Source organism: Carcharodon carcharias, chromosome 1 (assembly GCF_017639515.1).
Source record: "Carcharodon carcharias isolate sCarCar2 chromosome 1, sCarCar2.pri, whole genome shotgun sequence".
NCBI classification, from domain to species: Eukaryota; Metazoa; Chordata; class Chondrichthyes; order Lamniformes; family Lamnidae; genus Carcharodon; species Carcharodon carcharias.
Genome location: NC_054467.1, coordinates 243,236,006 through 243,261,430, shown reverse-complemented (window position 1 = coordinate 243,261,430; position 25,425 = coordinate 243,236,006).

Here is a 25,425-nt window from a genome sequence, read left to right as displayed (position 1 = left end):
AACCAGTGTAAAGGTAAAAATAAGAACATCTTTAGTGGGTGCGTGATGAATATAACCACCTGTAAATGCCACAGGGAATGTAAAGGGGATGTGAAACAGCTCCACCAATGCATAAATCAGTGCTCAATTATTTTTCTCTTTTAATTAAATCATGTTGTTCCCATTTTCAAAGATTCATAATTCACGGAAGTAGCTCCATAAACTCCGTGCTTTCCTAGGGCATTAAACAGCAATACTTCCTGTCCCTGTTTCCACTTGTGAAGCCCCTCGTGGGTTTTCATTACATTAAAGGTGCTGTATAAGTGTAATGAAACCAAGGCAGCTCAATGTACTTAAAGTACATATTCGCCAAGATCTAACTGAATGGTGGAACATGCTTGGAGGCTGAATGGCGTATATTCTTTTCCTAAGTTCCTATAAATTTTATTTATTTTTTCATCCGTTCACACAATGTGGGTGTTGCTGGCTAGGCCAGCATTTATTGCCCATCCCTAATCGCCCTTTTGGGAAGGTGTGGGTGGGTGGTAGGAGCTGTGACTGTGAGGCAGTGGCTTGGTGGGAATGTCACTGGCCTAGTAAATCAGAGGCCCAGGATATTGCTCTTGGAAGATGGGTTCAAATCTCACCATGGTTGGTAGCTGGTGGAATTTAAATCCAGTTAATGAATCTGGAATTAAAAGCTGGTCTAGAGATGAAACCATTGTCGATTGTCATAAAAACCTATCTGGTTCACTAATATCCTTTAGGGAAGGAAATCTGCTGTCTCTTCCTAGTCTGGCCTACATGTGACTCCAGATCCACAGAAATGTGGTTGACCCTGAGATGGCCTAGTGGTCTAGCAAGACAATTGTATCAATGTAGGCACCAAATGCAATATATAAGCACACACCAAGACAGGAACTGGGCCACAGTGGATTATGCAGAAAAACAGATTACTTGAATAATCTGGAGGAAGCTGGACACGAGGGTAATTTTTATGTTTTTGGTTACCAGGTTTGCTTTGTCTGGCGAAGGCTAGCCGTGCCCTTGATATTCACACATTAGTTGGTGCTTGAAACAATATAGGCAGAAAGACCGATTAGTTGAACAAACACTGGTAATTTATTGGACCTAAGAACAGAGCACTAACACCATGTGTGCTTCTTCAATCACCTCCAGCTCTAGACTTATAGTTACCCAAGAAGCCCGCGCTGTGTAGCGATTGGTTAATACAGTCACATAGTCAAGTAACTACATTCTCTTCAAGGTACATAGCACTCCACTTTACCACTTCCAACCCCCTTTACTTGAAAGCACAATTGACAAGCATCACAACATCCCAATTATTTACATGAATAACTGTTTACAAGTTAAGTCTCTCAGGAGGTTTCCTCAGACATGTCGAGTTCTTTGGCCTCCGTTGATTTTTCCGATACCCCCTTCTCAGGGGTTAACTGTCCTCCAGGCTCTTCAGTGGAAGTGGGCAAGTTTGTGTCTTCGACCCTCTCGGGTCCAACAGGCCTCACCGGTACTTGCAAATCATGTGACATTTCTTCCACGTGTGGTGCAAACTCAAACGCAAATGATGATAACATGCCTTCTTGTGGGACTGTCTCTCTTCTCCGGAGATGATCCACGTGTTGTTTAATTATTCGGCCATTTGCTGACACATTATAGGAAAGAGGCACTGTCATGGCACTCACTTCACCTAATAGCCTGTTGGGCCCATCTCCAAAGTTCTTCGCGAGAACTGTGTCTCCAACAGTGAAATTTCTTTCACGATTATGGCCATCATGTCTAGCCTTCTGGGCCTCTTGGCTTCTCTTCATCCTCCCCCCCTAAATTCGGCCTGATAAGAGTTAGACGGGTGCGGAGACGTCCCTTCATTAATAATTCAGCAGGGGCAATACCGGTGGCCGTTTGTGGTGTCGTCCGGTATGAGAATAGGAACCGTGACAATCTGGTGCTGATGGGATTCCCGTCCAGTTTTTTCATCCCAGACTTAAAAGTTTGGAACGCCCGCTCAGCCAAAGCATTGGAGACAGGGTGGTAAGGCAAGGTTTTGATATGAGTTATTCCGTTGAGGGCTGTAAACCTGTGGAACTCCCCACTGGTAAATGCAGTCCTGTTGTCTGGCATAAGTGCTTGGTAACCCGTGCACTACAAAACTCTGTTGCAAATTGTCTATGGTGGCAGTAGATGTGGTAACTGGACTTCACTGACCTCCATCCACTTGGAGTGAGTGTCTATTAGTAAAAGGAACATCGTGTCCAAGAAGGGCCCCACGTAGTCGATGTAGAGGCACCCATGTTCGCCCCGACCATTCCCAGCGGTGCAATGGAGCTAAAGGGGGGGGGGGGGATAGCTTTTTTACCTGCTGGCATTGAAGACAACTTTTGACTAGGGATTCGATGTCCGCGTCCATCTCTGTCCATTACAAGTAGCTGCATGCAAGCATCTTCATCCTACTAATTCCAGGGTGAGCTCAATGTAATTCAGCCAGTAATGGCCTTTGCCCTCTCGGGGGCACAATAACCCTTGCTCCCCAGAGCAATATGCTCTCCCAGCAGAAGAGCTCATAACTACAATTGAAATAGGGCTTTATGTCATCAGACTTTGGCTCGCCTGACCATCCATTCGAGACCTCCTCTCGGATGTGAGATAAAAGTGGATCTCGGCTCGTCCACTCGAATTTGTTTGGCCTGGACAGGGGAGGAATCCAAAAAATTTAGTGCTAAGGCAAGTTCCTGGGGAATTGGAACTTTCACATTGTTATCTGGCAGGGGGAGACGGCTCAGCACGTCAGCATGTGTGATCTGGCTTCCTGATCAGTGAATAAAAGTGTATTAATAAGCAGCCAATATCAGTGCCCACCTCTGGATGTGAGCAGATTCGATGGTGGGTATCGCCTTATCCTCTCCAAATAATCCCAGTAGAGGCTTGTGGTCGGATATAATGTGAAAATGGCGACTGTGAAGATGTTGATGGAATTTCCAAACACCAAACACAACGAGCATATCATCGCTCTGCGGCACTGAGTGAGATGTATAACAAATGGGTCATTCAGAGCCACCCGCCATCCGATGTGAAAGGCCAGCCCCTACTCCATAAGGGGATGTGTCGCAAATTAAAATCAATTCTTCCTTTGGGTTAAAGTGGACCAAAGGGCCAATCATCTTAACAATTGCTTTACCTCCTGAAAAGCATCCTGGTGCGGAACTTGCTAAATCTATTTATGTTTTTTCTTAAGCAATGCATATAACGGAACCAGTACTGTTGATAGATCTGGGAGAAATCGCCCATAGTAGTTTATCATGCCTAAGAAGGTCTTTAATTCTGTTGTGTTTCAAGGTGCAGGTGCCTCGTGAATATCCTTGACCTTTTCTTCCACGGGATGCAGGCCCTACATGTCGACCTTATGGCCCAAGTAAACTACCTCATTAGCTTGGAAAAGACACTTTTCTCGCTTCAAGTGTACCCCCCACTTGTGAGAAGCGTTTCAGCACCTCCTCCAAATTAGCTAAGTGTTCTTCATCAGTTCGTCCAGTGACTAAGACATCATCCAGATAAACAACTACATGGGGCAGTCCCCGAAGCAGATTTTCCATGGTACGCTGGAAAATAGCACATGCCAATGAGACCCCAAAAGGTAGTCGAGTACATTGATTCAATCCTCAATGTGTATTGATGGTCACGAATTCCCTAGAGCCTTCTTCCAAGTCTACCTGCTGGTAGGTGTGGCTCATATCGAGTTTTGAATATGTGATGTCCCCTGCCAATTTTGAATATAATTCATCAATCTCAGTATCGGGTGTCTATCAAGTTTGGCAACTCTGCTTACAGTTAACTTATAGTCACTGCATAAGCAAACACTTTGGCCTGATTTCAGTATGGGCACTATGGGTGCCACCCACTCGGAAAATTGCACCAGTTGCAAGATACCTAATTTTTCCAGCCTGTTTATCTCAGTCTCAACCTTGTCCTGTAGAGCATAAGGGACTGGTCTGGCTCTGATAAATCTGGAGTTAGGGTTCGCATGGATTTTGGCTTGTAGCCCATGAATCCTTCCTAGCATGTTATGAAAATGGAAGCTTACCTTTGTAACAGTTCTTGTAAGTTTCTCATTCTGATTTGAAAAATTTCAGCCCATTTCAATTTAATCTTTTTCAGCCAACTGCAACCAATTAAACAGGGGCCCACCCCAGCTACTACTATGAGGGATAAATTTGCAGACTGATCACTGTACTGCACCAGGATTTATTTCTTATTTCTTCACCCGTATATGTTTTTAATTTAGTGTCCGATTGTTCCAAGCTTAAAGGATGGACTCTTTCATTCAAGTATTTGAACGCATATTTTCCTATGACAGACATTGATGCCCCAGTAGCGACCTCCATCTTGATGGGTTGTTCATTGACTCTAATGACTACCTGGATTGGCTCAGTTCTACCCATTTTCAGGTTGTAAAATAAATAGGTGTCAGATTCTGCTTCATCTGGTTCTTCAACAAGACAGATTTCGTGATTTCTACCTTTGTTTTTAAAATGCTGTCTCAGCCGATCTTGACAGTGCCGCATTACGTGACCACTGTGGTGGCAGAAAAAGCGTTCGATTATTCTGAACTGTCAATCGCCTGCAGGCTGCCTGGATGCATTTCCCTCATTAATGTCATGGGCTTTCCCTGTGGTACTGTTGTTCTTCAATCGCCTGTACATAGTGTACAAAGCCCGATGTTTTCGTACCTTTTGTTACCAGCCCTTCCAGTCCTGCAAGATGGATGGTGCCATTTTGTGTATCTTTCATTGCCTCTGCGTCTCTAACAGTGCTGTCCATGGCTGTTGCCAATTCTAATGCCTGTCTAGATTAGTTTCAGATAGCAATTGTTTTTGAATAGCATCGCCCCTGAATCCGCATATCAGTCAGTCTCTCAACATGCCATTAATTGAAGTTCCGAACTCACAATATTCTGTTAATTCCGTTAAAGCAGCTCTATAGCCAGTGATTGTCTCTCCTTTAAGTCTATCCTTCGAATTGAGTTTGAAATGTTGCATAGTGAGTGAGGGCTTTGAGTTCAGTGGTTTTTACAATGTTTACTAACTCGTCGAAAGTCTTCGTATCTGGGGTGTTTGGTGACGTGAAGCTGCGGATCAGCCCATATGTTTTGCTCTTGCATGTGAACAAAAGAACCACCCTCTTCTTGCCCTGCCCCGCGGTGTTGTTAGCGGTAAAGAAAAACACTAGGCGTTTGACGTAATGAGACCAGTCATCGGAAACGGGATTTAATAGTTCAGGATATCCAAACCATGGCATACTCGGTGACTAAGGAGACTGCACTTTCAAACAGCTTTCAAGATAGTGGCAAAATAATGTAATAGGCTTACCGTGGCTTACTTGATTACAGTCCAATTGATCAGGTTTATCCTCGTCACCAGTTTTATGTTTTTGGCTACCAGGTTTGCCTTGTCTGGCGAACGCTAGCTGTGCCTTTGATATTAACACTTGGTGCTTGAAACAATATAGGCAGAGAGACTGATTAACTGAACAAACATTGGTAGTTTATTGGAACTAAGAACAGACCACTAACACCATGTGTGTTTCTTCAATCACCTCCAGCTGCAGACTTCCAGTTACCCAAGAAGCCCACGCTGTATAGCTAATGGTCAACACAGTCACATAGTCAACTAACTACATTTTCTTAAAAGTACTTGGCACTCCACTTTACCACAGTAACATTTCAGTGCAATGGCTTCTACTGCGCATGTATTGAGATACCAGCCCTGATTTCCATGGGGTCAGCAGGACTCAGGGGCCATTTAATAGTGGTGGGTGGGATCCAATTGCTGGCACCCTCAATTTTCTCTGATCTGAGTTAAGGGTGCAGTAGTGAGCCCACACCCTGCAGTTCTGACCCAGCTGGCTTCATTGCCGAGGTGGGAATCTCCTACCACCCCACAACCTTTGTGGAGTTGGACCACCTTCTCCAGGACTCATAATTCATGGACCTCAGATGAATCATGAACAACAGTCTGGATTTGGGAATGTTTTGAAAGGTAGGTTCAAAAGGTCTCACTCATGCTCCTTCTATGCCAACTCAATATCAACTCATGTTTCCACCCACTCCTAATGACTCTTCATACCATCCATGGCAACTCATGGCCTTTCCATGCGCACTCATCCAGTAAATATTAATTACAGCACCAATGAACCCGATAGTAACAATGGCATGTGTGAAACTGCTTGCAAAAAAAAACACCCATTCATAAACCTTTGAGAAAAAAAAACTGATGCTCCCACAACCATATAAAAATGTCAATCAAACAGACCATTAAAGTATCAATAGTAGAAGCTTTATGCACTTTGCTGATCTTTAAGCACTCCAACCTGCTTCCAAGGGCTGCAGGGCCAACTCTGTCCTCCACCCACCCTGCGGGAGTGAAGGTCTCACCATTTGGGGGTCTTTCTGCTGAAGCAGGTCTGGTGAGCCAGGAAATTTCCCAACTCGCAATGAAACCTTGGTAGAGAAAACCCGGCCACTGGGCCATTGTGTGTGCAGCCCTTGGTTCACTATTCATTAATTTAAGTGGATTGGAAATAAAACTGGGAGCGAAAGGTGCCAATTTCAGTGCAATACTCTGTGCTGCAAGAATGACTGATAAATATCTGGCTATTTTCAGAGGTCTTAAAACAGGAGTTAGACCCTCTTCCATGTACTTATTGGGACCCAGCACCTGTTTGAGAGCTCTTTCCACAAATTGGGCTGCCTGCAGCAGAATGGGCCCTGAGTTGATTGTGCTCTGAAATTGGTCCTTTAATAGACATAAAAATGGGTCCAACAAACACAAATTCGTACACCAAGGTGTTGGAAATTGAACTGCAGCCAACAGGCTTCTGAGAGAGAGAAGGATAAAGGTTTTCCTGGCCTGTTCCAATTTGGGTTCCTGGGTTTGGATGCGGCTTAGCCAGTAACCGCAATTGGAAAGGTAGGCAGGAATTCTTTTAACTTTTAATGTGCAGCAGCCTGGCTCCATAGTACTCTGTTGGCCGTGATCAGCCCATCCTCTTACTGTTAGCTCCCATCACCGCCGCAAACCCCACACAACCTCTTGAGGCACGCCTAAGGGCCACTGCCGGCGAGGCAGGCCTGGTCTCAGGTGAGCTGCCTGTGGAGGCTCAACAGGCACCCACAACTCTCCCCCAGTATGTAGCTGAGACCCAAGGACCAATTTCTACTGATACTCAGGCATCTGCCTTCTGGTGCCACTGCCTCTGCAGCACTAATTCAGGGTTCGTAAAGGGACCAGGCACAAGTTTTTGTTCATTAATGAGGGGTGGGTGACCGGGTGAAGCCAGTATTTATGGCCCCTCCTTAACTGCCCTTGAGAATCTGCTGGTGAGCCCCCTTCTTGAATTTGATTGAGTTGTTTGTTAGACCATTTCAGTGGGCAGCTATGAGTCACCCTCATTGCTATGGGTCTGGAGTCACATGTCAGACGGACCAGGTAAAGGAGACAAATTCCCTTCACTGAAACTAGTGAACCAGATAGTTTTTAAAAAATATTCCAACAGTTTCATGAGCACTATTATAAACATTAAATTCCAGATTTTAAATGCAGCTGCATCCCTTTGTATCACGTCTTTCCATCAGTGCTCTTTCTGTACTGGTGATCACTGTTTGGTACTTAAGTGGTTGTTAGCCACCGTTGGCTTGAAGATAGACAATCAGGATCATTGCGCTGTTATAAAACTGATTTTCCCTCACAGCAAGAAATCTTCCCCAGCCTTTTGTAAATCACTATCCCCTTCTGCCAGCAGCCAAATGAAAACATAATTTCACTGTATTTTTATTAGAAATGTCATGCGCTTGTTCAGCACATAAGTACGATAAAATAAAATGCAGAGCAAGGCTTTAATAGCTGAAGCTACTTTGTAGAAAATATTTTATTCCGACAGATGCTCACACGCAATTGCTATGCTTCAGAGGTCTAATCAGCATTTGTTTACGCATTTGACGATAATTGAGGATGCTTTAATATTAATATAGAGCTGTTTCACTAATAATAGATACTCGATGCTCAAGATAGAAAACATTAAGGGCCCTATGACGTATTAGCATTGTACAATTGTGCAGAGTTGCTATTTACCATCAACACCATGAACCGTGACTTGCATTGATAACTAACTGACACCTGTGGTCTCTGCAGCTCTCCTTTTGTTACATTACCCATGCTAAGCTCTGCAGTGCTTCCTCATTTCCAGCTTGCCTCAGTCATTGCTGTATGTGCTTTTCAGGCTGTTCAACAACAACTGGCATTTATATAGCCCCTTTCATGTAGTTAAACATCCCGAGCTGCTTTCAGAGGCAAGCTGATAAACAAAATTTGACAGTGAGTCTCCCAAGCAAATATTAGGGCAGATGACCAAAAGCTTGGTCAAAGAGATACGTTTTAGCCAGTGCCTTAATGGAGAAAAGAGAGGTAGAGGGAAAAAGGGGTATAAGAAGGGAATTTCAGAGCTTGAGGCCTAAGTAACTGAAGGCACAACTACCAACGGTGGAGCAATTAAAAGTTGGGATGCCCATGAGACCAGAATTGGAGAAGTACAGATATTGTCAGGCTTTTGGATGGAGGAGCTAAGAAAAAAGAACAAAGAACAAAGAAAAGTACAGCACAGGAACAGGCCCTTTGGCCCTCCAAGCCTGCGCCGATCATATTGCCTGTCAAACTAAAGCATTTTTCACTTCTGAGGTCTGTATCCCTCTATTGCCATCATATTCATGTATTTGTCAAGCTGCCTCTTAAACATCACTATTGTACCACCTCCTTTGGCAGCGAATTCTAGACACTACCCTCTGCGTAAAAAACTTGCCCCGCACATCTTCTTTAAAGTTTTTTCCTCTCACCTTAAATCTATGTCCCCTAGTAACTGACTCTTCCACCCTGGGAAAAAGCTTCTGACTATCTACTCTGTCCATGCCACTCATAATTTTGTAAACTTCTATCAAGTCGCCCCTCAATCTCCGTCACTCTAGTGAGAACAATCCAAGTTTCTCCAACCTCTCCTCATAGCTAACAATCTCCAGACCAGGCAGCATCCTGGTAAACCTCCTCTGCACTCTCTCCAATGCCTCCGTATCCTGGTAATGTGGCGACCAGAATTGCACGCAATATTCCAAGTATGGCCTAACCGAGGTTCTATATAGCTGCAGCATGACTTCCCAGCTTTTATACTCAATTCCCCTGCCAATGAAGACAAGCATCCTGACTACCTTATCCACCTGCGTTGCCACTTTCAGTGACCTGTGGACCTGTACACCCAGATCCCTCTGCCCGTTGATGCACTTAAGGGTTTTGCCATTTACTGTATAATTCCTACCTGTATTAGACCTTCCAAAATCCATTACCTCGCATTTGTCTGGATTAAACTCCATCTGCCATTTCTCTGCCCAAGTCTCCAACTGATCTATATCCCATTGTATCCTTTGACAATCCTCTTAACTATCTGCAACTCCTCCAACCATAGTGTCGTCTGCAAACTTATTAATTAGCCCGGTTACATTTTACTCCAAATCATTTACGTATACTACAAACAGCAAAGGTCCCAGCACTGATCTCTGTGGAACACCACCAGCCACAGCTCTCCATTCAGAAAAGCACTCTGCCACTGCTGCCCTCTGTCTTCTATGACCAAGGATATTACCAGGATATGGAGGGGTAAGGTCATGGAGATTTTGGAAAACAAAGATTATATTTTAAAATTGAGCTGTTGTTTAACCAGGAGCCAGTGTAGGACAGTAAGCATGGGGTGATGTGTGAATGGGGCTTGGTATGAGGTAGGGCACGGGTACAAGAGTTTTGAATGACCTCACAGTTAGGGAGGGTAGAATGTGGTAGATCACCCAGGGATGCATTAGAATAGTCGAGTCCAGAGGTAACAAAGGCATGAGGAATTTCAGCAGCAGATGAGTTGTGGGGAGATGGAGATGCGAGATGTTATGGAGCTGAAAATAGTCAGTCTTCATGATGGCACAAATATGTGGCCATAAGCTCATCTTGGGATCACGTATGATGTCAAGGTTGCAAATGGTTGGTTTCTTTTTTTTCTTTATTCTTTCCTTATTCTTCCTTTAGATTTTTGAGGCATTGGGACCAGTTCTGGGCCATGTGGGACCTGTACAGGAAGGATGGGTTACACCCTAACAGGACTGGGACTGATGTCCTTGCGGGGAGGTTTGCTCGTGCTGTTGGGGAGGGCTTAAACTAGATTGGTAGGAGGATGGGAACCTGAGGGGAAATGCAGAGCGGCGAGGAGAAAAACTGGCAGTGAGAAGTAGAGACAAATTAACTGAAAAGGAGGATGTATTGTAGAGTAATTTTCAAGGTAATGTAGAATACCTGGAGAGTTTAATAGAATTAAAGTAGGCAATAGTAAGTCATTAGATGGGGTCAGAATAAGGGGGAAAGTATAAAAGTCTAAATCATGCTTACTGTGTATGTATGTGAATGCACAGAGTGTGGTTAATAAGATTAGTGAACTACAGGCACAGTATGACAAATGTAACTATGATATTACTGCTAGAATGGAGACCTGGCTCAAAGAAGGGCAGGACTGGATGTTAAATATTCCTGGTGACATGGTGTTTAGGAGAGACAGGAAAGGAAGAAAAGGCTGGGGGATTGGGGGCGAAGGGGGGGGTCAGTGGCAACATTGATTAAAGATGGCATTGCAGTACTGGAGAGAGAGAATGTTCCAGAGGTGTCTCTGGCTAGAGGTAAGGAATGAAAAAGGTGCAATAACATTGATCGGTGTAGTATATAGATCACCAACTAGTGGAAGGGATGTAGAGAAACAAATTTGCAAAGAAATTACAGAAAGGTGCAAGAATTATACAGTAATTATATTGTGGGACTTCAGTTGTCCAAATATTGGCTGGGATAGGAATAGTGCAAAGGGACAAGAGGGGCAAGAGTTCCTGGAGTGTGTTTGAGATAACTTCCTGCAGCAGTATGTTTCCAGTCCAACGAGAGGACAGGCACTGATGGACTTGGTTCTGGGAATGAGTTGGCCCAAGTGGTTCAGATGCCAGCGGAAGAGCATTTAAGGGACAGTGATTATTGCATAATATGATTTAAGTTGTCCATGGAAAAGGACAGGGAACAATCCAGAACAGGGATTATTAATTAGGGGAAAGCCTTCTTCGAAGGGAGGAGAATGCATCTGAGTCGAGTGAGTTGGAATCAAATGTTGGTAAAAAAGATGGTGGTTGAACAATGGGCCACCTTCAAAGAAAAAACAAAGGTGGGATAAATAAATCCAGAGTGCCCTGGATGATGAGAGAGATAGAGTTGAAGATGAAATTGAAGAAGTACACACATGATAGATGTCAGGTAGAAAATAAATTGGAGAATCAGGCTGAATATAGAAAGACCCAGAGTGGAAGTGTAAAAAATGTAGTAGGAAAAGCAAGGAGAGAGCATGAAAAGAGATTGGCAGCGAACATAAAAGGGAATCCCAAGGTCTACTACAAGCATATACGTAATAAAAGGTTGGTTAAAGAAAAAGTAGGATGGATTAAAGACTTGCATGTGGAGGAAGGAGAAATAGCAGAGGTATTAAACAAGTACTTTGCACCTGTCTTTACAAAGGAAGAAGATGCTACTCAGGCCAAGGTGAGAGACTCTAAGTATTTATAATTGAGAAGGAGGAGGTGTTAGAAAGGCCATCATTACTTAAAATAGATAAGGTATCAGAACTGGATGAGATACATCCAAGGGTACTGAAAGAAGTTAGAGTGGGAATTGCAGAAGCTCTAGTGATAATCTTCCAGTCTTCCTTAGACACAGAGGAGGTACCAGAGGACTGGAGGATTGCAAATGTTACACCCCCATCCAAAAAGGGGTGCAAGGGTAAAGTCGACAACTACAGAGCAATCAGTTTGACTTCAGTGGTAGGGAGATTTCTGGAAACTATAACAAAAACAGAATTACCTGGAAAAACTCAGCAGGTCTGGCAGCATCGGCGGAGAAGAAAAGAGTTGACGTTTCGAGTCCTCATGACCCTTAGACAGAACCCGAAACGTCAACTCTTTTCTTCTCCGCCGATGCTGCCAGACCTGCTGAGTTTTTCCAGGTAATTCTGTTTTTGTTTTGGATTTCCAGCATCCGCAGTTTTTTTGTTTTTATTTCTGGAAACTATACTTCGGGACAAAATCAATAGTCACTTAGACAAGTGCAGGATAATTAAGGAAAGCCAGCATGGATTAATGAAGGGAAGATCATGTTTATCTAACTTGCTGAAGTTTTTTGAGGAGGTAACAGAGATGGTTCATAAGGGCGATGCTGTTGATGTGATGCATATGGATTCTCAAAAGGCATTTGTTGGACAGCAACACAACAGACTTGTGAGCAAAAATTTTAGTTCATGGAATAAAAGGGAAAGTAAACACTTTGTCGCGACTCGTTGGGGACAGCGTGCTGCAATATCAAGCCCCACTGCTCCGCGAGTCATGACAAATGTGAAAAGTTTGATCAAACCACTTAATTGTTTAATTTAGGTTAACGGAATATGAGCACCAGGTTTGTAAACTTAATAAGTAAATAACCATTTATTGAACAAATTGTCTTTAATGAGTGGCAAAAGAAAGAAATATGAACCGCTAATTTCTAACTCTATAACCTAAACCCTACCTCTTCTTAAATCCGTATACACACACATACAAAAACATGGATTTTAAGAGTGGGATAAAACAGTTCAATAACACCAATTCTGGAGTACAGGATTCGATGGTTTGATTTTGATAGATGTCTTCCAAATTCCTTCCAGTTCTTTGTTGATGACACGAGGTGGTCTTCTCAGCACTTTCAGCCTTTAGTTCATTGGTTTAGCATTTGCTTTTTAATGTTTCTAATGGTGATTTTCCCTTTTTCCTCTTGACAGGATTTTTCAGAGAGAGAGAGAGCAGGTTATAGAGACATGAGGGAAAAAAACAGCTAGCTGTTATTGTAGAATTACTGAAATCTTACACACACAGGAGAAAGAGGTTTTAGGTCTTTTCTCTTTTCAGGCTAGGAGCTATTCTGCTGCACTGCTCTCACACAAACCCTAGCCACTTGGTCAGGAGCCAATTAAAAATGTTGTTGCCAGGGAGTTCCCCATTAGACCAGACTCCTCCTCGGCACCATCCTGTATTTCATGACACACTCTGTTCCAGGGCAGCAACACTGTATATATATCCTTCACACTGTTCCAGTAGACCTGTCTTTCAAACAGCAGCCATTAATATATGGTCCAACAGAAATAAAAAGATACGTTTTTTGCAACTTAGATAAGAAATTGACTGAGTGACAGGGAAGAGAGTGATGGTAAATGGTTGTTTTTCAGATTGGATGAGGGTCTGTAGTGGAGTTTTCCAGGGGTCAATGTTGGGACACTTGCTCTTCCTGATATATAATGACCCAGACTGTGGTGTGCAGGACACGATTTCAAAATTTGAAGATGGTATGAAGATTCAAAAGGACATTTGCATGTTGGTAGATTGCACAGACAAATGGCAGATGAAGTTCAATGCAGAGAAGAGTGAGGTGATTCATTTTGGTAGGAAAAATATGGAAAGACAATCTAAAATAAAATGGAGGAACTCTAAAGGAGGCGCAGGAACAGAGGGACCTCAGTGTATGCATACATACATACTTAGACCATTGAAGATGGCAGGGCATGTTGAGAGAGCAGTTAATAAAGCATATAGTATCTTAGGCTTTATTAATAGGAGCATAGAGAACAAGAGTAAGGAGGTCATGTTGAACTTGTATAACACACTGGTTAGGCCTCACCTAAATACTGCATCCAGTTCTGGGTGTCATACATGAGGAAGAATATGAAGACATTGGAGACAGTACAGAAGAGATTCACAAGAATGATTTCAGGGATAAAGAACTGTAGCTATGAGGATGGATTGGAGAGGTTAAGACTGTTTTCCTTGGAGAAATGAAGGCTGAGAGGAGACTTCATAGAGGTATTCAAGGTCCTGAGAGGTATGTACAAGGTAAAGTGTGAGAAACTGTTCCCACTCAAGAGAGTGTCAAGAACTAGAAGGCACAGATTTAAAATAATTGGCAAAGGGAATAAAATTGATGTGAGGCAAACATTTATCACACAGAGGGTGGTTGGAGTCTGGAACGAAATTCCTGAGAGGGTGGTGGAGACAGGTTCGATCTGGATTACTATCAGAAAAGAAAGAATGTGCAAGGTTATGGGGATAAGGCAGGGGAGTGGGACTAAGTGGGATGCTCTTTCAAGGAGCCAGTGCAGACTCGATAAGTTCATTCTGCACTGTAAGGATTCTGTGATTCATGGGATTTGGGCATCGCTGGCAAGGTCAGCAGCATTTGTTGCCAATCCTTAATTGAACTAAATGACTTGCTAGGCCATTTCAGAAAGCACTTAACAGTTAATCACATTGCTGTGGGTCTGGAGTCACATGTAGGCCAGACTGAGTGAGGATGGCAGATTTTATTCCCTGAAGGACATTCGTGAATCAGATGGGGCTTTACGATACTTTTCCGGCCCTCCAAACTCCATTCCTTAGCTACCCAAATCTATCCCTCTCCCTAGCAATCACCTGACCTTGCATGAGACAGGGAAGTTGGTGGTATAGTGGTTGTGGTTATGCCAGTAGATTAGTAAACCTGGCACCTCAGCTAATGTTCAGGGGGCATATATTCAAATCCCACCATGATAGCTGGGGGATTTTAAATTTTTTAAAATTCATTTATGGTATGTGGGTGTTGTTGGCTAGGCAAGCCAGCATTTGTTGCCCATCCCTAATTGCCCTTGAGAAGATGGTGGTGAGCTACCTTCTTGAACCATAGTAGTCCCTGTGGTGTAGGTACACCACTGTGCTGTTAAGGAGGGAGTTCCTGGATTTTGACCTAGCGGCAGTGAAGGAATATATTTCCAAGTCAGGGTGGTGCGTGGTGTGGAGTGGAACTTGCAAGTGGTGGTGTTCCCATGTGTCTGCTGCCCTTGCCCTTTTAGATGATAGTGTCATGGGTTTGGAAGGTGCCTTCTAAGGATCCTTGGTGTGTTCCTGCAGTGCATCTTGTAGATAGTACAAGGTGCTGCTACTGTTCATCGATGGTGGAGGGAGTGAATGTTTGTAGAAGGGGTGACAATCAAGTGGGTTGCTTTGTCCTGGATGGTGTCAAGCTTCTTGACCATTGTTGGAGCTGCACTCATCCAGACTAGTGGAGAGCATTCCTCATTCAATGGCATTACCATCACTTAATCCCCCCACTATCAACATCCTGGGGGTTACCATTGACCAGAAACTGAACTGGACTAGTCTTTTAAATACTTTTCTACAAGAGCAGGTTAGAGGCTAGGAACCCTGCGCTGAGTAACTCACTACTTGATTCCCCAAAGCGTGCCCACCATCTACAAGTCACAAGTCAGGAGTGTGAAGGAATACTCCCCACTTGCGTGGATGAGGGCAGCTCCCACAACTCTCAAGAAGCTTGACACCATCCAGGACGATACAACCTGCTTGATTGGCACCACATCCACAAACATTCACTCCCTCCACCACCAAAGCAGAGTAGCAGCAATATGTACCATCCACAAGAAGCACTGCAGGAATTCACAAAGGCTCCTTCAACAGCACCTTCCAAACACATGACCACTACCACCTAGAAGGACAAGGGCAGCAGATAGATGGAACACCACCACCTGGAAGTTCCCCTCCAAGTCACTCACCATCCTGACTTGGAAATATATCGCCGTTCCTTCACTGTTGCTGGGTCAAAATCCTGAAATTACCTCCCTAACAGCACGATGGTTTACCTACACCACAGGGACTGCAGCGGTTCAAGAAGGCAGCTAACCACCACCTTCTCAAGGGAAACTAGGCTTTGGCAATAAATGCTGGCCCAGCCAGCGAAGCCCACATCCTGTGAGCGAATAAAAATAACAAACACCTTGGACAGTTTTGAAAGTTTGACAACTGGACAGCTTGTTAAGACTTCCTTGACAACTGGACAGCTCTTTAACAGTTCCTTGACAAGTGGACAGCTCTTTAACAGTTCCTTGATAGTTGAACAGGTTCCTTTGAATTTGTGTGTAAAAGATGTATAATCATGTTTACTTTTAACAATTGCAAAGGATGCCTTAAAGTTCCCAAAGAGTGCCTTACATCTCGCAAAATGGTCCAGGGACCCCATCCAAAGGGGTGCCCTTGTTATCCAAATGAATAAACCAAGTTCAGACCTCCTCTTATCTGTTCTATTCTGCACACTCTGGCCTTCCAAAATCCCGCTTCAGTGGAGGCAGTTGATGATTTAAATGGCCAGCTGCCTCCACAAATTGTTCATGTGTGAACCCCAGCTTGACTCCAGTCCTGCTCCTGCAAAGATGGGAAATGCAGGTTCAGGGGCGAGATTTAGAAATTTCGGCCATTTCTGGGATCACGGTGAAAATCCAGGCTGAATTTACAGCGGAGAAATAGGCCATTCAGCTCAACTGGCCTATGTAGATTTTTATGTCCTACATGAACCTCCTTCCATTCATCTAAGACCATCAACAGATCCAATGTAACACCCTTATTCAAAAAGGGAGGGAGACAAAAAGCAGGTAACTATTGGCCATCTGCCATTGGGAAAATGTTGGAGTCTATTATAACGGATGTAATAGCAGAGCATTTAGAAATATATAATCTAATCAAGCAGAGTCAGCATGGCTTCATGGAGGGGAAATCATGCCTCACAAATTTATTAGAATTCTTTCAGGGTGCAACAAGCAGGGTAGATAAAGGGGAACCAGTAGAAATAATATTTTTGGATTTCCAAAAGGTGTTCGATAAGGTACTGCACATAAGGCTAGTTAATAAGATGGTGTTTGGGGTAGTGTGTTAGCATGGGTAGAGGATTGGCTAACTAATAGAAGACAGAGAGTTGGGATAAGGGGGGCATTTTCAGGATGGCAACATGTAACTAGTGGAGTGCCTCAGGGATCAGTGCTGGGGCCTCAATTATTTATAATATATATTATTGACTTTGATGAGGGAAGTGAATGTATCGCCAAGTTTGCGAATGACACAAAATAGGTGGGAGGGCAAGCGGAGAGGATGACACAAGGATTCTACATAGGGATATAGACAGGTTAAGGGAGTGGGCAAAAACTTGGCAGATACAATATGATGTTATGCACTTTGGCAGAAAGAATAGAGGAGCTGAATATTAGTTAAATGGAGAAAGACTGCAGAAGGCAGCAGCACAGAGGGATTTGGGAGTCCTTGTGCATGAATCTCAAAAAGCTAACATGCAAGTTGAACAGGTAATAGGGAAGGCAAATGGAATTTTGGCCTTTATTTCAAAAGGAATGGAGTATAAAAATAGGGAAGTTTTGCTAAAACTATACAAGTTACTAGTTAGACTACATCTAGAATAGTGTGTACAATTTTGGTTCCTTTATCTAATGAAAGATATATTGGCATTGGAGGCAGTCCAGAGAAGGTTCACGAGGTTGATCCCAAGGATGGAGGGATTTTCTTTTGAGGAGAGGTTATCTAGGTTGGGCCTGTACTCATTGGAGTTTAGAAGAATGAAAGGCGATCTTATTGAAACATATAAGATTCTTAGGGGGCTTGACAGGGTAGATGCTGAGAGGTTGTTTCCCTTTGTGGGACAGCCTGGGACCAGAGGGCATAAGCTGAGTAAGGAGTCTCCCATTTAAAACAGAGATGAGGAGAAATTTCTTCTCTCAGCGGGTAGTCAGTCTGTGGAATTCTTTACTTCAGAGGGCTGTAGAGGTTGGGTCATTAAGTATATTCATGACAGGTTTTTAATCAGTAAGGGAATGAAGGGTTATGGGGAAAAGGCAGCAAAGTGGAGTTGAGGATTATCAAATCAGCCATGATCTCATTGAATGGTGGAGCAGACTCGATGGGCTGAATGGCCTACTTCTGTTCCTATATTTTAATGTCTTATGGTCCCTTTATTCCTTTCTGCCCCATCTAACTTCTCATTAAATGCATCTATGCTTAATTGCCTCAATGACTCCTAGTGGTAGCGATTCCATTGTCTAACCATGATGCTTTTCCTGAATTGCTCATTGGACTTCTGAATGACAATCTTATAAACCCAGTTTTGGTCTTCCCTACCAGTGAAAACATCTTCTCAATGTCTATCCTATCGAAACCCTTTATAATCTTAAATCGGGTCACCTATCAGCCTTCTATTTCCTAGAAAAAAGCCCCAGTCTTTCAAGAAAGCTCGAACAATCCAACCCCTGACTGTCTCCCCTATGTCTTATGTCCGTCTGTCTTTTCTTTATTCATCCATGGGATGTGAGTGTCGCTGGCAAGGCTAACATTTATTGCCCATCTCTATCCAAACGAATCCACCAAGTTCAAACCTCCTCTTACCTGTTCTGATCTGTATACTCTGGATTTCATGCTCCTGGCCTTCCAAAATCCCCTGCAATGCAGGTGGCTGGTGACTTAAGTGGCTAACTGTCCCCATGAATCGTGCATGTGTGAACTCCTGGCCTGACTCCAGTCCCGCTCCCGCGAAGGTGACGGTAAGTCACTTTCTTGAGCTGCAGCAGTCCATCTGGTGTAGGCACACCCACAGTGATTAGGAAAGGAGTTCCAGGATTTTGATCCACTGATAGTGAAAGAATGATATATTTCCTAGTCAGGATGATGTGTGGTTTAGAGGGGGACTTGCAGACACCTTCTTCTATTTTATTGCAATCTTGCTCAGTGTTAACTGCATCCCCTCAAGCTGGTTTCAACCACAAATTTTGATATTGTACTTCTGAATCCCAAGTTCAAATCATTGATGTAAATAATGAAGAACAGTAGTCCCAAAGCTGATCCCTGTGTAACCTTTAACTTCTACTCTCTGTTTTGGAGCCAGCTCGCTATCCATTCTGTGACCTGAGCCTCTGACCCCACATGCCCTGAACCTAGGCATGAGTCGATCATATGGTACCTAATTGAAAGCCTTTTGAAAATCTAAACATATTATGTTTGCTACACCTGTCTACTCTTTCTGTTATTTCCTGAATGGATTCAAGAAGGTTACGGGGAAAAGGTAGGGGACTGGGACTAGCTGAGTTGCTCTCGTAGAGGGTTGATACCAACACAACAGGCTGAGTGACCTACTCCTATGCTATAACCAATCTATGATTCTATAGTTCTTATGATGTTGGTAAAACATGACCTTCCCCTCTAAAATCTGTGCTGACTGCTCTTCATATTTTCAATTTTAAATGTTTCTCTATTATATTCATGAGTTAACATTCCAATATCTTTCCTACCTCTGAAGTTATGCTATGATTCCCCAGATTTGTTCTATCTCTTTTTAAATATAGGAAGATTATTAACTCTCCGCCAGTACCCTGGTACAATTGCCTCTTCCATTTTTTTTTTAATATATATTAATCGTGCCTCTGCTATCTTTTCCCTTATTAATTTGTATGCATGGATTCAATCCATCCAGGATAGGGATTTAATCTTCCAAGTTTGATTATCAATTATCTTCCTTTTTTCTATCTTAAGTCTTTTGATCTCTTTTTTTGATTTTTTCATGAAAAGTCGTGTTCACTTTGTTAGTCTTCTTGGTAAATATGAAGACAAAGTAACGATTCAATATGTTTGCCATTTCACTGCCTATTTTCATCCTGATTGATCTTTCTTTGTAGAACTCGACATGATGTTATTGGGTTTGGATAGATTCCTTGGACATGTTGCATTTTATTGTCAAGTCAATACGTTTCCTGAGGTGATAGCAACAGGTGATGTACTCAATAATTTATCAACGTAATTCTACTCAATCAATAGGTACATTAGGCTTTATCAATTGAGCGCTTTCGGTGTATGGATGAGAGTCAGAAGTGCATCTATTTATTGATATGTCTCTGCAGCTGCAGACAGAACTTGCATCGGAAATCCTTTGTGGCATTGTGAGCTTTGCAGAACATCTTCCACATTGTTTTGCAAATTTTACCCAATTTCTCTTTTCTTTTTATTTGACCTTAGTATGTGGGAGACAACATTTATTACCTATCCCTAGTTGTCTGAGAGCATTAAAGGTCAACCATTTAGTGAGGGACTGGAATCACAAGTAGGCCAGACGGTGTATAGGTGGCTGATTCCCTTCTCTGAAGGACACTGGTGAACCAGTTGGGTTTTATATGACACACCAACCTACAAATGATCATATTTATGGGGTTCAATTTCACATGGTTTAAACTTGCATCATTTGGGATGCAAGTAGATAGTGGGCAGAATTTTGCCCTTGGCATGCGGGATCAGCGGAAGGAGGCAGGAAACCGACTGCTGCCCATGATTGGCAGCGCACCGCAATTTTACGTGGGCGGGCCAGTTAAGGCCTGCCCAGCCTAAGATGCGGCTGCGGAATGAGCATGAAGGGGTGGGCAGGGGCAGGTGCTCAATGCCCGCCTGGTCCAGTGGTGACCTGGCGGCGATTCGAATGAGTCCTTGGCAGCCCTTGGAAGGCTGCCACCGAAGGAGACGGAAGGTCGTGATGGAGAGTGTTACAGGTGGACTTGGCAGGCAGGAGGGCAGGTAGGCGGGGCATTTGGCTTCGCGTTTCTCCGATGAGTGCCACGCTGCCCTTCTGAAGGAGGTGGCATTGCGGAGAGAAACCCTTGTCCTCAGAGACGGGGAGAGGAGGCCCCCACACCTCACCAAAAAGGCCTGGGAGGAGGTGGCATCCAGGGTCAGAAGCCACGATGTGGTGTGGCGCACATGGGTGTAGTGTCATAAGCGCTCCAACAATCTGCTGTGATCGGGAAGGGTGAGTACCGTGTTGGCATGGGGCACTTTGCAGAGCAGTTAAGAGCTGCCCACCCTCCTGTAGACCTCAGAGGTGTTAGGGTGTCAGTAGCAGATGTCAATGAGGCAGGACCTGGCCAGGGGGGTGAACCCTGGCTGCTTGGACTGAGTGACTTGCGGCTCCAGGGTCACGAATCAGTTGAGTCCTGCAAGTTGTTCCTTAGGTGGGGTTGGCCAGGCTGCAATGGCGTTGCAGGTACAGAGTGGACTAATCGATGCTCCTCTGTCCTTTCAGGAGAAGACATCCCATAACAATGCCGAGAGGTCGTGGACTGGTGGGGGACTGCCACACCTACTCATCCTCACTCGCTATGAGCAGGAGGCCCTGGAGCTGGAGAGGCTCCATGCGCCTCTGTCAAGCAGCTATGGTGAGGTTGGGGTGCCACAGGGAGGTAATATGCAGTGCACTGAGATGAGAATGTCGATAATTGCAACCATTCCACTGTAGTCTCTATATTGATGAGAGCGTCTACGCTGGAATCCTCATTGATAATGGAAAGACGAGGGCACCATGATCTCTGTCTCATGAGGCTGCCAGGCATGTACAGTGACAGTTTGATGATTTCAACTAATGGCATGTCCTTTTCTTCCTTTCAGGCTCACCAGCAGCCCTTCGGGATGAGGACCACTGACCCCCAAAGGACCACACTGAGCAGTACGCACCTGCGTCACACCCGCTCTCTCAAGCAGGCACCTGCGCAGATACCAGCACCTGGGTGGGCATTAGATTGCTGCCCACTATTTCGGTGCACATTAGTGAGGGCACTCCACACTCGCTTGAGGTGCAGGTGGAGGCAGAGAGTGCCCAGGATGCTGGCAGCCAGAGGACTACTGGGAACCAGGAACATGCTCAGTCAGTGGTGATAATGTTCCTCTGGAGTTGTCCCTGAGGCAGCAGAAGCTGGAAGTCCAGCGGGTTGTGCAGGAGTCTCTGGCGGAGATACGTGAAGGAATGCGTCTTTGTTGTGGAGGAACGTGAGCGATGTGTTGACCCTCATGACTGAGTGCAATGCCTCCTCCATGGAGAGAGTGGTGACTCTCGTGGAGAGGCTCCTCCAGGAACAGAATCAGGGGTCTCTGGGGATGCGCTTGGATCTGCAAGCCCTCACAGCGGCAATGACCTCAGCTGGTCAGTGTCAGTGTGGGAGATGGATTGGGCACCCAGTATCCCAACTGGGTGCCTGTCCATCTGTGGTGAGCAGGGAGGTTCAGAGTGACATCACATTGGCTCACGAGCTGCTTGTTGTCTCTGTGGGTTCCTCTCAGGGCGCTCCGGATGATGACAGCAGCTCCTCCGCCCCTCTGCCAGTGGCATCTGATGAAGCTGGGGAAACACCAGCCGTACCACTGGCCGCTCCCTCCCAGGTGGGGCCAGCACTGGCTCCACAGGCCAGAGGACATCCACCAAGGACATCAAGGCCGACAGGACAGCAGAGTGAGCAGGCTGTCTCCAATGCTGGTGCCAGCGAGGGAGGAGCACCTAGCACCTGAATCACAATATGGCCTGGATCACAGGTGATATTGTTGCCCCCATTTTTCCATTCAGTGTTTATTGGTGTGATGGAAAACACCTGTCAATGTTAATTTGTAGAATGTTTGTCAGGCACCATTTAATTAAATGTGTTTTCGTGCAACTGGCCTCTGGGTGCTTCATTTGTTGTGCAGGTGCAGGGTAAGCCATGATGTTACGATGGACGTGTTTCTTTATTGAGATGGCACATGGTGTATGTTGTTGACCAAGGAACTGGTCCTGTCAGGAATCGAGTATGGAGCCTACAGCTCTCGCATGTGGTGGTGGATCCTATTTGGCAGGCTAGCTGAAGGAGCGTTGGATCAAAGCATCCCATGTGTCCCTGCCTCCCTGGAGGTTGTCCAGGTCAGCATCTATCCCCTCAGTGTTCTCCTGAGCGTGCTCGTCCTCGGATACACTAATGGACTCATCGTCTGCTGCCAGTGCAGCTGTGCCAACATCTTCTTCCTCCACTGTGTCCCCCCTTTCCAGCGCCAGATTGTGGAAAGTGCAACATGCAACCATTATCAGTGACACACGATCTGGGGGGTACTGGAATGCGCCCCTTGAACGGTCCAGGCATCGGAAATGCATCTTAAGGAGACCTATGGTTCTCTCCACCACAGCCCTTGTGGTGCCGTGGCTCCTAATGTAACGTTGCGCAGCTTCTGTTCTTGGATGGTATAGAGGCATCATGAGCCACTTCTGAGGGGATAGCCCTTGTCACCCAGCAGCCATCCATCCAGCCAGGCTGGAGCACTGAAGAGCCCCGGCACCTGGGAGTGTCTCAGGATGTAAGTGTCATGGGAGCTGCCTGGGTACCTTGCACAGACTTGCAGAATCAGCATCCTGTGATCACACACTATCTGCACATTCATGGAGTGGGAGCCTTTCCTGTTGCCGAAGGCACCGGGCTCACCTGCTGGTGCCTTGATGGCCACATGTGTGCACCCTGGACGCAGGGGAACCCAGCAATTGCTGCAAAGCCTCTAGCTCGCTCTGCCTGGCTGGCCTCATCTGAGTGGTAGGGAATGAAAGTCAATGCATGTCTGAACAGAGCTTCTGTCACCAGCTTGACACAACTGTGGAGAGCTGATTGGGAGACTCCACACAGATCCCCCCCGGAGCCCTGGAAAGAGCCAGAGGCATAGAAGTTGAGGGCCACTGTGACCTTCAGAGCCACTAGCCCCATGGGGTGTCCACCCACACTGTTGGAGCTGATCTCAGGGCCGATCCTCTGACAAATGGAGTTCACTGTCTCCCTTGAGAGACGGAGCCTCCTTTGGCTTTGCACCTCAGACACATTGAGGTAGCTGCATCGCCACCTGTAAACCCTGCAGCAGGATAGTGGTGTTTTCTGTGGTTCCTTCTGCCTTGGACTTCCTGTTGACCCTGCGCCCCTTGTGCCTGTGCTTCTCCTCCCACAGGTCACTCCTCTGGAGGCTAATAGGGACACCTGGCCTCTGCTCCCTTCTGGCCCTCGCTTCCTCCCCAGAGGAGGTGCCTCCAGCGGAGAGCACAATCCCCATTCCCAGAGTAAGGGAAGGCTGTCTGATACCTGGAAGGCCCCAAGTGGTATGAATCCTCCAGGGGCCTGGAAAACAACACTGAGTCCTGAACTGAAGCCTCTTATTTCTGTCAAAGCAGCTCTGAGGTGAAATGAAGATGTCCTGTTCACAAAAGCAAGCAGCAGCAAGGTGTATCCTAAACCACAAAGTACTCGCATTTACAAGCCTACTGACCCTTCTTATCCTGCCCGTGGATGAGGTGTTTGAAAACACGGCTTCCCGCCTGCCATCTTAGCCTGCGCGACGGTCTGAAAATCGCATGGGCGACGTAAACTCTGGGACAATTGGTGTGTCAAGCGCTTTAACTGGCCACTTAGTTAATGGTGGACGTGCCTCTGTCTTCATCATGCGCCTGCCTACCGAAATATCGCGAGGTCAACGCACTTTATTTCACGCTCGGGTGTGTTGGGCACGCGCCTGCATGCCGAGCTAAAAATTCTGGCCAGCATCCTGGTCAGTAGGTACTGTACACTTGGAGCTTTTGGCCCTGTGGGATTCAGCTCCATGGTTTCCCTCCTTTATTTCCTGGAAGCGGCTGTTCTTCACATTGAACCTGAGCCAATCATTCAGAGATCGTCCAGATGCTGACCTCGCTCAAGGGCCTACAATGCACACAATTTTCAGCAGGAAGTTGTATGTTTTTAAAAATTAATTTGCAGGATGTGGGCATCACTGGCTAGGCCAGCATTTATTGCCCATCCCTAATTGCCCTTGAGAAGGTGGTGGTGGAGCTGCCTACTTGAACTGCTGCAGTCCCTGTGGTGTAGGTACACCCACAGTGCCGTTAGGGAGGGATTTCTGGGATTTTGACTCAGAGACAGTGTAACAATCAAGAGAAAGAAAGACTTTTGCCTTTATACATCACATTTTACAAACATACTTCAGCTCAAAGTGCTTTACAGTAAATTAAATGTAGTCTCTGTTGTAATACTGGAAACACAGCCGCCAATTCGCACACAGCAAGACCCCACAATCAGCAATGTGTAAATGAGCAAATGAGTTTTGCTTTTAGTGCTGTCGGCTGAAGGATTAACATTGGCCAGGACATGGAGGACTTCCCCAGTTTTCATTGACATAGGATGTTTTACATTCTGCCCAAGGATGGGGGGACAGGGCCTCAGTTTAACATCTCATCTGAAAGGCAGCACCTCCAACAATGCAGCACCACCTCAGTACCACAGTGGAGTATTTTTTTCCTCAGAGTGGAGCTTGAACCCACAACTATCTGACTCAGGAGTGAGAGTGCCACCCAAAACGCCATAGCTGACATGAGAAGCAACAACCATCAACAGTTACTTTCCTTATTGTAGCATCTTGCCAGCTCCCAGCCCCTACAGAGATTATCTAACCCAGCAGAGGTCAGGCATGGGGAAGGTCTGCAACTTTAATCTAACTCACTGGGCAGGATTCCCAAGGGATCAATGCAACATCAATTTTACACCACATCCCCCAACATTACTGCCCACTGACGTCACTGGCATTGCACCAATATGTCAGTCTCCTAATGGGCAGAGTGG